General features: G+C 41.8%; 1 long non-coding RNA gene across 1 annotated transcript; it reads left to right on the top strand.

Annotated features, from left to right (window-relative positions):
- The first annotated feature begins 88 nt into the window (after positions 1 to 88).
- LOC144993035 (uncharacterized) lies at positions 89 to 2,487 on the top strand. Its single transcript, XR_013657040.1, has 3 exons — positions 89 to 357; positions 2,056 to 2,175; positions 2,255 to 2,487. It is a non-coding gene; the product is annotated as an uncharacterized LOC144993035 (long non-coding RNA).
- The last annotated feature ends 13,049 nt before the right edge of the window (positions 2,488 to 15,536 follow it).

The following is a 15,536-nucleotide window of genomic DNA, read 5'->3' as shown; positions in this document are numbered from 1 at the left end:
ATAGATAGATAGATAGATAGATAGATAGATAAAACTTTATTTATCCCACAACGGGGACATTTTCTTGTCATCGGCAGTAAAAAAGGACATCCACAAATACAAACAGCAAAAAAAAAGTGGCATCCAGAGAGGGCAAAGTCCTTCACTTTAGCAGCTACACAGTACTGAGTTTGTGTTGAGATTGTTGTCATCGATTGTGTGCGCTCCAGGCTTCTTTGGTGCTCGTTCCCGATTCCTGGAGAAGGGAAAAGGGTGTTTGCGAGAAGGAACAATGTGTGGCGCTCGCCGCTGTCAGAGGTCATCAGTGCTGAAATGCGGAAAGAAATCACCAATGCAAATTGTTTTTGTAACACAAAGGTTTGTTAAAGCTACACGTTTTGACGCTAGCTTGAGATGTTTTTAACTTTTTTGTCAAAGTCTGCAGTATTTTTGTCATAAATTTGGTTAGCACGGTGCCTGAAATGTCTTATTTTGTTGATTTAGTGAATGTCAGCAGTCAGGAAAAATGAGCCTCATGCAGCTCACGCTTTTGCAATTTAACACTCGTACTTTTGCTCATCATTTGTTTGTTTTTAGACTGCAGTAGAAAAGAAACAAAGAACATTTTTTTGATGGACTGTTCTTTCCCACTGCAGTTTTAAAACGTTTTCTTAGCAAACATATTTGTTCTAATGATACATGGCTCACGATAGTCAATAAATTATTTTTAGGAGGTTTTGTAACAAATCCTACAGAAGAAAAGGGTGCAAAACATTTATCGCACAAATGAAATGCACAATAGGATAGAAAAACATTCCAAAGGGTAAAAGGCACCGTTCCCACACAAAACAAGCAGATGCAACACATGCATGTGGAAAATAAAGTCCAAGTGGATGACTTTCTAAATCTGAACCACCACTACTACTTTAAAATCTGCAGAGTCCAACCTAGAGATTTAATCAGAAAGGCGCCACCGAGAGAGAATCTGTTAGAGGTGACACTGACCTCTCTGCATAAAAGCACCTTCAGTCAGTCAGTCACCCTGTTCTGTGGGAGGTTCCCGAGTGGAAGCTGAGATCAGAGCCAATTATAAAAGGATCTGTTTGTGCCAGAAATATGTTTATGAACTAGTTTATGAAACTTTTGTTCATGACTGTGTACTACTAAGCTGTATCTCATCCCTTTAAAGCTGCATTCCCAGCAGACCCGATTCACGCGTCAGGGGCGGCGAGTTTCGATGTCCGGACACGATCTGCAGCGTGTCAAGAGTTCAAAAATCGGACGCCTGACGATGTCTACAAATGATGCATCCACTTGTAGACAAATAGATCCATGTGGCTCTTTGTTTTCCTCGTCTCAAAACTCTAAACTGTACGGCTGGATAGCTCCGACATTGCCATTTTTGTCAGACTGCTAACGTTAGGTTGGGGTTGTGAGGGGCTGTACGCTAGAGGGGGAGCCTGTGCACAAAGAGATCACGGGAAAAGAGGGGTGCCACCAGCAGTGTCACACCTCAGAGGTACGTTTCTGAAAAACTCCTGCCGTTCCTAACGAAAAGTGTTGCTTATTGGTGCAAAGCTGCTGTTCTTGGCATCAGAATCCGCTGATTCACTTTGATCTGATAAAGAGTTAAGGCAGGTGTGAGTGTTGTTTGGTGTAGCATGCTCCGATGCCTTCGGACTTCTTTAGTTTCTCAAACCATGAAAAAAGGAGGAACCGTGAGTCCTCTAATGTGTAGTACATTCCAAACCCATTTAAAAAAAAAAACTCTTTGGAGATCTTATTAAGACGTTTGAGGACGGTAAAAGGAACCAACATGACCCAAAGCCCCCATAAGGTCTGTCCTTTCAAAACCAAATTCCTTGATAAATAAAAAACACTGGACAACTCCTGTGAAGGTTTTCAAAGAGCATCACAAACATTCCTGTTTGCTCCAAAGATCACAACCATGTCAGCATGTTCACTACCACCATCTTTGTCTGAAACTGTTCTGACGCATCATCCGCCAACTGTCACCCACTGACATGATACTGAAATGCTCGTGTCCATCATCCTCTGTCACGGTGCCTGGGTCAGCCCCGCCCCCTCAGCTCTGCTCCTGATTTCCACCAGCTGTGACCACTTCACCCTCATCAACCGGCCTGCTTTTAAGGAGATCCAGCTCATTCATTCGACGCCAGTTCGTTGCCCCTAACGGTGACTACGCCTGGTCTGCCTGCTCATGTCTGTTTCCTTTCGCCTTGCCTTGCTCTCATTCTATGCCTCTATGTCTCAGGATTCACCAGAACGAAGGTCACCCGTGTGGAAATCTGCTGTCACTCACTTGCTGCCTTGACGAGCCTCGGAGCCGCCCAGCCGCAGTAGTACCTCCAGCCTCGCCACAAGCCACGTTCACGTCTGGATATCATCCTGTAAAAGAAGCTAACCTTGTCACATACTCCTGTGATTAAAATCACTTACCAAGCTACTCACCTGCCTGATCATTCTGAGTTCCAGCGCCTGGGTCTGTCTCGCCTGAAAACCATGACATCCTCTACATTTTCATGCTGATGTCATAATAAATATCAAAAGGCAGTCGTTGTCCATCTGGGTTTGTCTTTGTGATTAGGTTCCTTCAGATGAAAATTCACTTCCTTCAGTGTTTGATCACAAACTTTTTTTAAAAGAAAATTGATTCATTATTGACTTATTTTTCCTTCCATTAAGGGACGCTTAATGACAATTATGGCACATTCCTCATCCTATTTGATTCCTCAAACGCTTCTTTACTCCAGTTGATCCATTGTTTTGTTTGGAACTTGTGTTCAGTCTTCTCGTGTTTCACTGCTTTTGAATTTAACGTCAAGGCCAGGGGGTTCCTGATCAAAACTAACTTTCTGGCTAATTCAGGCCTTTTTACTTAATTCTTTATGGTGTTTTTCTAGAACTGGATTGTTGCCTTTTAAATAAATCTAAGTGTAGTCAATGCGCAATATATATGTTGTGTCAACTAAAAATAACAGGCTTTAGGCAAAGGTTAGTATAGTTATAAGTAAATCAGGTCATAAGGGTGAAACAAGACTGGATTATAGTTATCATTAGATGCACAGCAGTATAGCAAAGCTGTGAGAAAATATCCGCCTCATCTAGAGTATAAGTCAGATTCCTCACCCTGCTGCTCTTTCATCTTCAGAGTTTTTCGCTCATTCCTTCTAACCTTGGTGTCTCCTGCATTTAGGACAGTCCTCCATCTTGCTTATCATTACATTTTCAATCTGAATCTTTCACAAATCCTGGAGAAAGTTGGTGTGCTGGAGATCTCCTCCATTTCACTGATGTATTGTCACAGGCTTGGAGCTCGCTGGCGATGGTGGTGGTGTGTGTGTGTGTGGGGGGGGGGGGGGGGTCACGAGGAGCTGCCTTGCAGAGGTGAGATGTGACCTGGAACCGTTTTAACCCTTGTGTTATCCTATGGGGTCAAGATGACCATTGACGTGTTCTCCCTACCATGATAAAGGTGGATTAAGGTGGAAAGATTTCATGTAATGCATGGACACCAGTGAAGATCACAAATCATTGAATAAAAAAGGTTCAGCGTACTGTCTAGTGGGGTCTAGATGACCCAACTCCCAATGTTAAAGTGCCTGGGATAGCACAAGGGTTACATCGGTTTTTGGTTCCGTTGTGGCCATTTTGAGGCCATTTACAAGCATAGAAAAACAAGCCTTTGCTCTAAAATAAGTGAAGGTGCTGTGCTTTTTAGAAGCAAATCATGTAAAGTTCACGTTGTTCGGCTTTTATTTTTATAGTTTCTATTTTAGATACACTACTCCAAAGCATGAAAAAAAAAAAATCAGACTTTCATTACTTATCAGAAATAGCAGTCAGGGCTCAATTGTGTCCCAAAGTTTCTTTTTATAAAGAACCTGTGGAAACGCACAAAGTCAGGCTGAACCTCAACCAACCCTTTTTGTCACGATGTGGGGTGGCTCGAAAGCCGGTAGGACCCAGAATGCAGAGGCGGGAGGCAAACGGTTTCAGGGCAAGAGGGTTTAATGTAAACAAAAAGCGCTGCCGAGCAGGAGGACAAAACAAAACTAAAACTCACTGTGGCGTGGCGAGGGACAAGGAACAAGGCATGAAGGGACGTGAACACATGAAGACGTTACAGACGTTACAGACGTTAAACACACGACCAGAAGTTAATGGACCAGCCCAGGAGGAAGGCAGAGACAGAACTTATAAACAGACAGGGCAGACAAGACACAGGTGAACACGATTAGGGCAGATGGGGACCAAAGGAAGTAGAACTCAAGAAACAAGACAAGACAGGAAACCTTTCAAAATAAAACAGGAAACAGAACCAAACAAGACAGAACAAGAACTAAAACGAAAAACAAGACACAACAAACTCAAACCATGACACTTTTGCCGTTTTTGTAGTCAAAACTCTGTTTAAGCCCTGCAGTCTGCCGACACAGCTCTCACTGCTGCGTTTCAGGCTTTATTAGAAGCAAAAGCTCAAATGTTTGGCCCAGCTTTAGCCAGGTTTGGAGGCGAAAAAACAGCTGCATCATCCTGCTGTTTCTTCAGACAGAGAAAACCTTTTCGGGCTATTCAGACGCACCCGAGTCTTTGTGAATCATTACCTCCTGTTTTTTTAGACATTGAATGTTTTCTGTTTTCTTTGCCTAAAAAAACAAATGGAATAAATTCAGAATAAAGGGGAAAAAAGTATTCTGCATTTATTCTCTATTCTTTTGGACCAAGGTTGAAGTCTCCAGTCTGTTGGCTTCCTATAGCTGGAAATAACGGTCACATTTAAAGCTTTTTCTGGGACATTATCTGCTGTAATTGGTTTTATCCACTGTGCAGAACATTATAGTGTGTCTAGGATGAAGTTGTCATTTTTCTGCGTCTGGTCAGATGATTTAACAGAAAGGAATCTTTTTGGTGGGAGGCAGCCTCTCCAATTTGTTCTCTTAAACACTTTGTTCAATCCATTCAGAGCTTTTAGCTTTTTATTTTCATCCTGGCTGCTCATTTAGTCAATATTTAGCTGTTTAACGAAACACAGCCTGCAAGCCACAGGAAGAACTCCAAAACCATATCAAGAGGCCATAAAACTGTGAGTCCACGCCACAGTTTTATCTGCAGGATTCACTGGGAAAAAATGTCAGAATGAAACAAATTTTTAAAAAAAGAGGTTAAAGTCTTTTCTTCAGAAGATTGAGATCTGAGAAGCATTTGTTTAGCAGATGTGGAAGTTAAATAAGAAAAAAAAAATGAGGCTATTTAAAGCAACGGTTCTCAATTATGAGTATCTGTCAAATCTAAGAGACAACATTCCAGATTTAGCCCTTGTGCTATCTTGTGGGGTCAAAATGACCCCACCCTTACATTGGCGTGTTTTCCCTACCATGACAAAGGTGAATAAAGGTGGAAAGATTTCATGTAACCCATGGAAACCAGTGTAGATCACAAATCATTGAAGAAAAAAGGTTCAGCGCACTGTCTACTGGGTCTAGATGACCCAGCTCCCAATGTTAACGTGCCTTGGATAGCACAAGGGTTAAAAAAGTATTTTAAAAATCCATTTAAATATTTCCTGAAGACAAATCTCAGAAAAATGCATTTAACAGTCAATTTTTAAATCTAAATCTAAACCCCAGAGTGTCGTCCAGACCAAGGACCATTTGGTGATTTTACCAACAATGTCTTCCCCTTTAAATTTATGACTTTCATTTGATTGGTGTAGGGTTTTATGCTGCCAGTCCTTTTAACAAATGTCTTTTACTTTTAGTCTATTCTTCACCGTTTTATTTTTTCATTAAAGTCCCATAATTCCCTTCTAGGTTTGAACGGAGCTCAGCAAGGAAAGTACATCCCGACAATACTCCCAAAGCAGAAGTTCATTAGATAAAATAGGCTGCATGGTGGCGCAGTGGTTAGCGCTCTTGCCTCACAGCATGAGGGTTCAAGTCCCGACTATGGGTGACCTGAAGCAGAACACCAATGGGGGAGCTTTCTGTGAGGAGTTTGCAGGTGTGGGTTTTCTCTGGGTTCTTCGCATGCTTTATAGGTTTTTTGGTTACTCTTAATCACAGGTGTCAAACTCCAGGCCTCAAGGGCAGGTGTCCTGCATGTTTTCTAACCAAGTGTTTTTCAACCAGTGTGCCGCAGCCCAATGCTGGGCTGGATCTCCTTATGAAGGCGCTGAGGGAGATGAGTTGAGTGTCCACAGCTGGTTCCAATCTTCAGGTGAAGGGGAGGGGGAGGAGAACTGACAGGCACCGTGACACATTTCCTATCTCCAGGATATCAGCTCTGTGTTCATCCAAACAGGCCCTGGTAAAACACTGAGAAGTTAGCAATATAAAAAATCGTAAAATACTTTTTTCTTTGCGTTTATTTGATTCTATTAATGACATTTTGATAAGAATGACGGTACCACGATTTAGCTGCAACTAAAGCTGTTTTCTGAAAAGTCCCGCCCCTTTAACTGTCTCCACCAATCATTCTTGGAGTCTTAATCACATGTCATCAGTCTGACCAATCAGAAGTGGTTAAAGTCTTCACTTCCTTGTTCCGATTCTGCTCATAAAGTCTCTCAGTTCCAACAAAAATACCAGCTAAAGCTCGTCTTTAGCGGTGTAGTTTTTCACAGAATCTGGTATCAGACCGTGGAACAAGTTAACAAAACCATAAAGCTCAGAGACGCTTGCCTTTCTGCGTTCGGCGGATTTTTGCACTACATCTCCCATGATGCATTGGGTTGAAGTGACAGCTTCTCGGCACACAATGAGTCTCTCCTCTTAACGTCTTGAAAAAACAACGAACACAAATCAAACAGTTTTTAAATCTTTTAACTTAACTTTTATTACATCTTTAAGAAAAACAGCTGCAACTTCCAGCTTTTTCTGCCACAATTATCACAAAAATGCGTGTGAGATTGCAGAGGGGCTGTAGATCAATACAGACTGTGATTTTCTCTTTTTTTTTAATTTTTGGATGCTGGTGTGCCGCGGGATTTTTGTCAAGGTTAAAGTGTGCCGTGGCTCAAAAAAGGTTGAAAAACACTGATCTAACCAACCTGCCATTGAAGCTCCTTATTGGCTAAAGACACCTGATCCAGGTCATCAGCAGCAGATGAGACAGGATTTCTGAAAAAGCAGCAGGAGGTCGGCCTTAGAGGCCTGGAGTTTGACACCCCTGCTCTAAATTGTACCTATGTGTGAATTAGAGTTTCCATGGGTGTCTGATTGTGGCCCTGCGACAGACTGGCAACCTGTCCAGGATGTCCCGTACCTTCACCCAGGAGTGGCTGGGATAGACTACAGCAACCCTGAAAGGGAAAAAATGGTTAAGAAGATGAATGACTGGAGAACCAATCCTAAAAAACATAAGAAGTAAAGAGTGTCATCACTCTAGGTTCAATGATCTGAATGTTGTTGTGAAACGATCATATCTCCTCTTAACTGATAGTTAAACCTGTTTTCTACTCAAGGATCCTGATCTCAACAGTATTGTGCTCTTATACAGCTATTTTTAGGTTCCACTAGAACAGACGTTGTTGTGAAGAATGGAAATATAAAATTAACTTTAAAGGGCATCAATTTATCATGCTCCTTTAGCAGAGTAATCCCCACTGGTCCTTAAATGCTCAGCAAGCAACTCTATAAAAAACGTCTCTAAAAACAGTTTTGTTTGGGAATTCAAGACCAAAGGAACTAAAGTAAACAGGAACATTGTGTTATATTGAAAAGAAAAAAGAAACGGAAATCAAACAGAACGGATAAAAACAAATATTCAAATGTATTTATCTTCTGAAACAGATTTATTTTCTAAAACGTTTTCTAGGTCTTCAAATCATTTTGTCTTCTGGTTCTGTGTCATTGTTTCCTGGGCTCTCACTCCTCCTTGGGGTCTCTGTTCTGTCATAAATCCCATTTATCTGGACGAACTTTAAAAAAAAATCCTGGAAAGTGGAAGAATCCAGCTCTCACTGCTTCCTCACTGGTGTTCCTCAGGGTTCTGCTCTTGGCCCTCACACATCATCTTTTCATACAATGTCTTTGCTGAAGACACAAACACCTCCTCCTATGTTTTACATCAGATCCTACAGCAGCATTATCGTTTCTGTCTGTCCCACAGACCTCCCTGCCTAAAGGACAAAAAATATAAATCTTTTCATCTTAATGTCAACAACAAAAGTTCCCATCAAGTTTACATTTACCAGTTATCTTTAGTGATGCTTCTGCCGATTCCACAAGGAATATGACGACCAACTTACCTTTACAGGAAAAATCTCCTCCACTCATTAGGCCAACACTTTTCCTTCTACATGAGGAAGATCAGACCATGTCGTTTACTTTACTTAACTTCTTCTCCCACACTTCATGTCTCTGCTAAAGCCTTAGTCACAAACACCTGGGGCCTCATTTATAAACGTTGCGTACGCACAAAAGAAGGCGTACGCCACTCTCTAGGCAATAGTTGAGATTTATAAAAAGCAAACTTGACGGGAAAATGTGCGGTCCTCCACGCAAGCTCTGACCCAGGCGTACGCACAAAAACGGGTGAAATGAGAAATGGCGACACCGTCGGCAGATGGAAGAAACACGTGAAAGTGAAAATGACAATACTGCCTCTCAGAAATAACATGAAGACTTCACAAAGCAAGTCTTACAATTAACAGCCTACACGAACACCCGTTGATCGATCAGCAGTGAAACAAACAAAAAAGATCAAACGAATATTACAACAGAAATTCAAAGAACACTTATTTGCAGAAAGAAAAGTGAAATATGTTCTGCAATATTGGCATGTTGTGCAATTCATCCTCATAAATAATATAGTTAACAGAACGAAATAATGTACACAACTGATATTCTCGTCAGTGTGTCCGTCTGGCGGAGCAGACATATAGGTGCGGGCGTGCGGACGGACGGACAGACGTACATATTAATTGTCCACTGGGGAAAGTTGTCTTCATATTAAAACATTTCTTCATAAGCTATGGAATTATGGTATTCATGCATATGCCTTTAGTTTGTTTTATTTTTGATAAAACAATGTATGGCGTATGTCTCAACCATTCAGAAAGCAACAAGAAATTACATTTGCGCTGAACAATTTCCACGTCGATTATTACCGACATCTGTAGCTTGTCAGATGCAATAAATGGAGGGAAATAAAATGCCCCATCACAATGCGTAATGACGCACAATGGCTGATCTTGCGCCCTTAGAAGATGTGGCAAATGGTAGAATTCGGAGTGAACGCATCTTTAGACAGCAAGAAGACTTGTTGACAAACAAGGACGAGTGGCTTATGAGCCAGTTCCGACTTCCTCGAGCCGTCCTGTTGGACCGCTGTGGACTTTTGGGCCCGGCGTTACAGAGGAGCACTCGGAGGAACCACGCGTGTCACCCGGTGCATGCATCTGGCGCTCCAGTCCCCCCCCCATGGAGCGCTGTAGCCTCACAACCTCGGACCGGCCACGGTCCAAGGTTGTGAAGCTACAGCATTTACGGCGTCTGCCACCGTTTGCCGCTCACGTGCCTTTTTGGCATTAGTAATGCCCACACTTTGCCCTCCAAACAACATTTTCTCCTCTTTTCCACCTCGCCAACGATAACTTCTACTTCACATTGAGTGAAGTTACGTTTTTTTGATTTCCTCTCTGTGTTTGCCATGATTTCGCAATCAATGAATATTAACTTGTGGGCGTTTCACGGACTATTTATGGGCAACTATGGGCGTGTCATGGAGCCGCAAAAGCTGCGCTGCATTAAGAATAGGATGTGATTTATTAAGGGAAAGATGCGTAGGATGTGCGTGCGCACGGTTTTATAAATCCGAATATTTATTTGCGTACGCACGTCCTATGTTTCATCCGTACGCCACTTCTGACGCAAATGCTACGCAAAGATTTATAAATGAGGCCCCTGGACATACGTCGACCTGTGCAGGTGCTGCAGGTTTTTGGCTTGTTTGGTCCCCTAGAGGTGCGGCTGCAGCGTAACCCTTGTGATATCCTAGACACTTTGACATTGGGAGTTGGGTCATCTAGACCCCCCAAGACAGTGCACTAAACCTTTTTTCTTCAATGATTTGCAATCTTCACTGGTGTCCATGGATTACATGAAATCCTTCCACCTTTATCCACCTTTGTCATGGTAGGAATAACACGTCAATGTAAGGGTGGGGTCATAGGATAGCACAAGGGTTAAAGAGAATGCAGGTGTGTCCTGCAGTTCCCTTGTGCTACCTTGTGGGGTCCAGATGACCCTACTCCCAATGCCAACGTGCCTTGGACATAAGCTGCACTGTCAGGTGGCTCAGCCTTGGCAAGGTGCTGAAAAGTGTCTGGGACCTGAGAGGCCAGATTCAGGATTTCTGTGTTGACAAAGGTCATGACGTCCCAGAACTTTCAGATGAAGACTGGGTGGCTGGATTCGCTGTGGATGTGACTGCACTAATGAACCAACTAAATGTCAAACTGCAGTCCAAGGGGCTTTTTGTGCATGAGATGTACAATGCAGTGAAGGCTTTTATGAGAAAGTTGCAGTTTCTCTAAAGCCAAGTGAAGGACAATAATCTGACACATTTGCCAACACTAAAGGAAGCCAAAAGACCAGAGGGTCACCTCCAAAAGTACTCAACCATGCTAGAAGCACTGCATGCAGAGTTTTCAAGGCGATTTCAAGATTTCAAAACTCTTGAGAGTGAAATGCATGTGGTTTCTTCTCCCTTCAACTGCATTGTGGATGATGCACCAAGTGAAGTTCAGATGGAACTCATTGAGCTGCAGTCTGATATGCTCCTGGCAGAGCGCTTCAGGTCAGTGTCACTGCTGGACTTCTACTCCTCCCTTAAAAAGGAGAACTTTCCACACCTGAGGAGGCATGCTCAGAAGATCTTAGTCCTCTTTGGATCTACCTACCATTGTGAACAGGCATTTTCAGTTATGACGTTTAACAAATCCAAACACAGATCATCTGTGACTGATGACCACCTCTCAGCTGTTCTTCGCATTGCCACTTCAGACATTCAGCCAGATTTTAGTGCCCTTGTTCAAGCCCAGAACAGACTGGATTATTCTCACTGAAGAGGTAACATGGATGGAAAACATTAAAAGTTATTGTTTGTTCAACAATACATATCAATACTGAGGTATTGCTCTATTTCTGTAAATTTGTTAGTTTGTTGTTTATTTTTTGGGGAGATTAACAAGTTAAAAATTGATTACTGTGATGGTATGTTCCCCCTCTCAGGTTGCTATGTTTCATTTTCAAGTCAAGCCAAGTCACATCTAGTCAAGTCAGTTCTTAATTTAGTCAAGTATGTTAGTTCATGTTTCTGCTTTGGTTTTGCTTGTTCTGCCATGCAGTGCCTTTGGTTTATTTAAATAAATCTTTAGTTTTTTGGAACCACCTGCCTCTTGTCTTTTGCACACAACATTTGCACAGATTCAATAATTGTTTTTGTTTTCCTTTTTGACCTATAAACCACAATTTTACATAACCTGATATAAACATTTACAGAGTGCTTTATTCTTCTGAATATCAGTACCAGCTATTAAAAATGTTTTTACTTTAAAAGCATTTTACAACGGAGGAAAGTTAGTGGCTCTCTTGCACAATTCAGTTTTCCGATGTGGCCCCCGGCAAAAACTAACTGCCCACCCCTGCACCAGACAGTGCTCTGAACCTTTTTTCTTCAATGATTTGTGATCTTCACTGGTGTCCATGGATTAAATGAAATCTTTCCACCTTCATCCACCTTTGTCATGGTAGGGGTAACAAGTCAATGGTCATCTTGACTCCATAGGATAGCACAAGGGTAAAGTGTTTACCACTACACACCCTGATCCCCACAGAAAAAACATGAACATTTTCTTCCTATGGGCTTCGCCTATATCATGTTTTTCTTCAGCCTTTCAGAGTAAACTACAGTCAAGACCATAAATATTTGGACAGAAACACATTCTTTTATAATTTTGTTACTGTACATTACCACAGTGAATTTTAAATAAAACAACTCAGATGGCATTGAAGTGCAGACTTTCATCTTTTATTCCATACGTTGAACAAAAAGATTGCATTAAAATGTGAAAAACTAAAGCATTTTTTAAAACACAATCCCTTCATTTTACTGGCTCGTAAGTAACAGACAGAGGACAAAAACAGGAAGTGATGTCACCAGAGGGCGTGGCAGTCAAATGATGTAATCTCCAGACACGTACAGAAAAATGATGTCACATGACGTCTTAATGATGTCACATGACGTCATTTCAGAGGAATTAAAAAGATTCACATGACATCATAAATAATCAAAAAGACATCATAAATGATTAAAATGACATAGTTTGACATCATTTGACGTCATTTGACGGTCAATTGCTGCCTCTCCAAAGTTTATATATACTCCATCTTTCTGAGAGTCTTGCAGCATTTTAAAGATCAAGAGAGATTTCAAGCGGTTTCAGAAATTCGTGTTTCCAAAAGCGTTTAAGCCTTCAGCTCTTTCACAAATTCACTTCAATCCAGAAACAGCCATGTTCCACAACAATCTGTTTAAAAGTCTTGGAGCTACCAGCTCTTCAACTGAATCCCTCTGTGATTCTGACAGCCAGATGCTAGACGACTGCAGAAAGCTGGAGCACGGATTGAAAAGATTCACTAAGAGAGCAAAGCAAAGATTTAGGAAATGGTTAAAACGTGGAAATAAAATCCCCAGGGATCAGATGTCTTGGGAGGACCTGTACAGCGAAAAACAGCAGCAACTGGATTATATTGTGGAGCAGAACTATTCTCTCCGGAAAGCTCTCCAAAACCTGCAGAGGCACGTGTGGGAAGCTGAGAAGCTAAGAAACGATTCCATCTCAGCCAACCTCACTGACAAAGCTCTGAATTTAACGTTTCTGACATGTGAGGCTGAAGGAGTTCAGGAAGATCAGCCTGGATTTCAAGCAGAAAGTCAACACAAACAAGGTCAAACCAGCAGCTTGGACTTAAAACAGCAAAATGAGGAAATGGTCCAGGAACTTGAAAAGCTTCAGGACAAACTTCTTGTTTTGTCAGACAGAAAAGTTAAGCATGAACCTGCAGGAGACCACCTCAAAGCTACCCAGGAGCAAAACTCAGTCCTCAAAGAAAAGCTTCTGCAACTTCAATTAAAGATCCAACAAGAGGAAGCCATCCTGATGATGAATCCGGGCATTTCTCCTGAGGATCTGCAGAAAGAATACCAAGATCAGATCCAGGCCTTAGAGCAGGAAAATGCAGTTCTCCAGAAGGACTTGGAAGATCTTAAGAAGAAACGCAGTAAAGAAGCAGCAATGAGGATCGATTTGAGATGCATTGAAGCCCAAAAGAGCCTCTTGGAGGGCCAATGCGAGCACATCCGGGAGGTCATTCAGATCCACAGCCAACAGCAGGATGGAGAACTGGTCTATCCTGAACAGATCGAGGAGTTAAAATGTCAAATAAATGCCATTGAAAAAGAAAAGGAAGACCTTCTGGAAGAACAAAGGAAGATGGAAAATTCAAAATCAGAGACTAAATTGCTGCTAAAAGAATTCCATCAGGTGGTAAAAAATGTTGATGAATTGAAACAGGAAAACTACCGCCTGAAAGGGGAATCAAAGGAGCTTAACGTGGATTTCTATGAGAGACAACAAATACCGGCCAAGCTTGAAGCTTTAAGAAAAGAACAGGAGTCTTTGAGGAAGGAAAATGCAGTTCTGGCTGAGCAGGTTTCAGAATACAGATCCAAGATCCACCAGCAGACATCTGTTCTGAACCAGCCTCAGAGTCCAGCTAGAAACCGCCCAAGTCGGATTCCCAGACCCGTGACTGTGAGAAAACCAGAACCAAAGCAGGTTCCCATGGATACTGGAAAGACCCAACAGCATCAGTGTCCCGCTAGAAACCGGCCAAGTCTGATCCCCAGACCCGTGTCTGTGAGAAAACCAGAACCAAAGCCGGTTTCCATGGATACTGGAAGGACCCAACAGCCGAAAGCTGTTCTGAACAAGACTCAGTGTCCCGCTAAAAAATGCCCAAGTTTGAGACCCAAACCCGTGTTTGTGAAAAGGTCCGAACGACCAAAGAAGGTTCCCAGGGGTCCTAAAAAGACCCTCACTAAGGAACAACAGAGACTCAGAGAGCTAGAAAGAGGCTGGAAAATATAGTGGATCAAGAAATCTTTATTTAGCTTGTAGGATGTTTGCTGAGATTAGATCCAAAAAATCTAGTGATGCTTTATCTTTTTAGTATTTAGTTATTTATTTGTTAGTTGATTATTAATGTATTGACATATTTATTTATTTAGATTGCTATGTTTTTATTAGTTTTTGTAATTCTTGTAGGCCTGTATCTTAAAAATATTTTTCAATTTCACTCTTAAAGCACAAAAAAAAAGTTTCTGTTCTGTAAAATAAAAGTCTGGAAATCTGTTCAAGTTTGTTTACTCTTCTACATTATAACTGGGGTTATAATAATGTCATTTTTTTCATTATAGACTGTAAATGTTTTTTAATAACTGACTTTAGGTTGTAAAAGAAGTTCAGAAAATATGGGTTTGGAGTTCAGGGTTAATATAGTTAAAGTTCAAATGTCTAGTTTTTGTGTGAAATTAGTTCCCAAAATAAGCTAGAAAAAAATCGGGCGGCACGTTGGTTTGTTGGGTCAGTTCTGGTTCCTGACGGACTCGTGTCTGCGTGGGTTTCCTCCGAGGGCTTCGGTTCCCCCCACCTGTTTAGAAGAACCATTCTGTGGTTCCTGATAGCTTGTTTATTTATTTGGAGCTCCATCAGCTTCCACAAAGTGGTCGCTAGTCTTCCTGGGATCCATACGCAAAAAATACACACACACAAAATACATTGACTAATTCATCATATTTACCTTAAAACTTTCACATGTTAAAATAAGTTAAAAACAATTTCATTTTTGTACCAGCATATCAAAAACACATACATTTCATGTATGGTTCCTGATGGTTTAGGATCTTGAAGAGTCACAGACGTTGACTTCCAGCTTTTTGTTGTGCAGGACGACGACCCAAGAATTACAACTCAAAACAAAAACAAAAAAGATTAATTTTGGCCACAAAAATCAGTCACACTAAATTCTTTGTTCCAGATGAAAAGAACGGCCTGTGGGTTTCCTCCGAGTAATCCGGTTTTCCCACCCAAATTGTTAGTGATTGGCTTGAAACTGAAAAATTCCCCCTCCCTGAATCGCCACCTTATCGTGGTGGAGGGGTTTGAGTGCCTGAATTCACCCCCCAGAGCAACTTTGTCACAGGCATCTGCCCTGCTCCTAACAGGGGCAGGGCAGATGCACCATCAGATGAAGGTTTGGACTTCTGGAAGTCCATACCTTCATCTGATAGTGCAGCTCCTGGGGGGGTCAGGCAGGACTAAGGGCGATTCAAAGAAACCTCATGAGTACAGACACAGCAAAGATCCAGTTTCTGGGGCTGAACCAAAAAACTGAACGGCTATGGATGCTGCTGCTGCATGCAAAGTTGTGTGTGTGTGCGTGTGTGTCGGTGTGTCGGTGTGTGAG

This window comes from Oryzias latipes, chromosome 1, assembly GCF_053564925.1.
Source record: "Oryzias latipes strain Hd-rR chromosome 1, Olatipes_Hd-rR_3.1".
Lineage (NCBI taxonomy): Eukaryota > Metazoa > Chordata > Actinopteri > Beloniformes > Adrianichthyidae > Oryzias > Oryzias latipes.
Note: the sequence above shows the minus strand (reverse complement) of the source record. Positions and strands in the feature narration are given on the sequence as shown.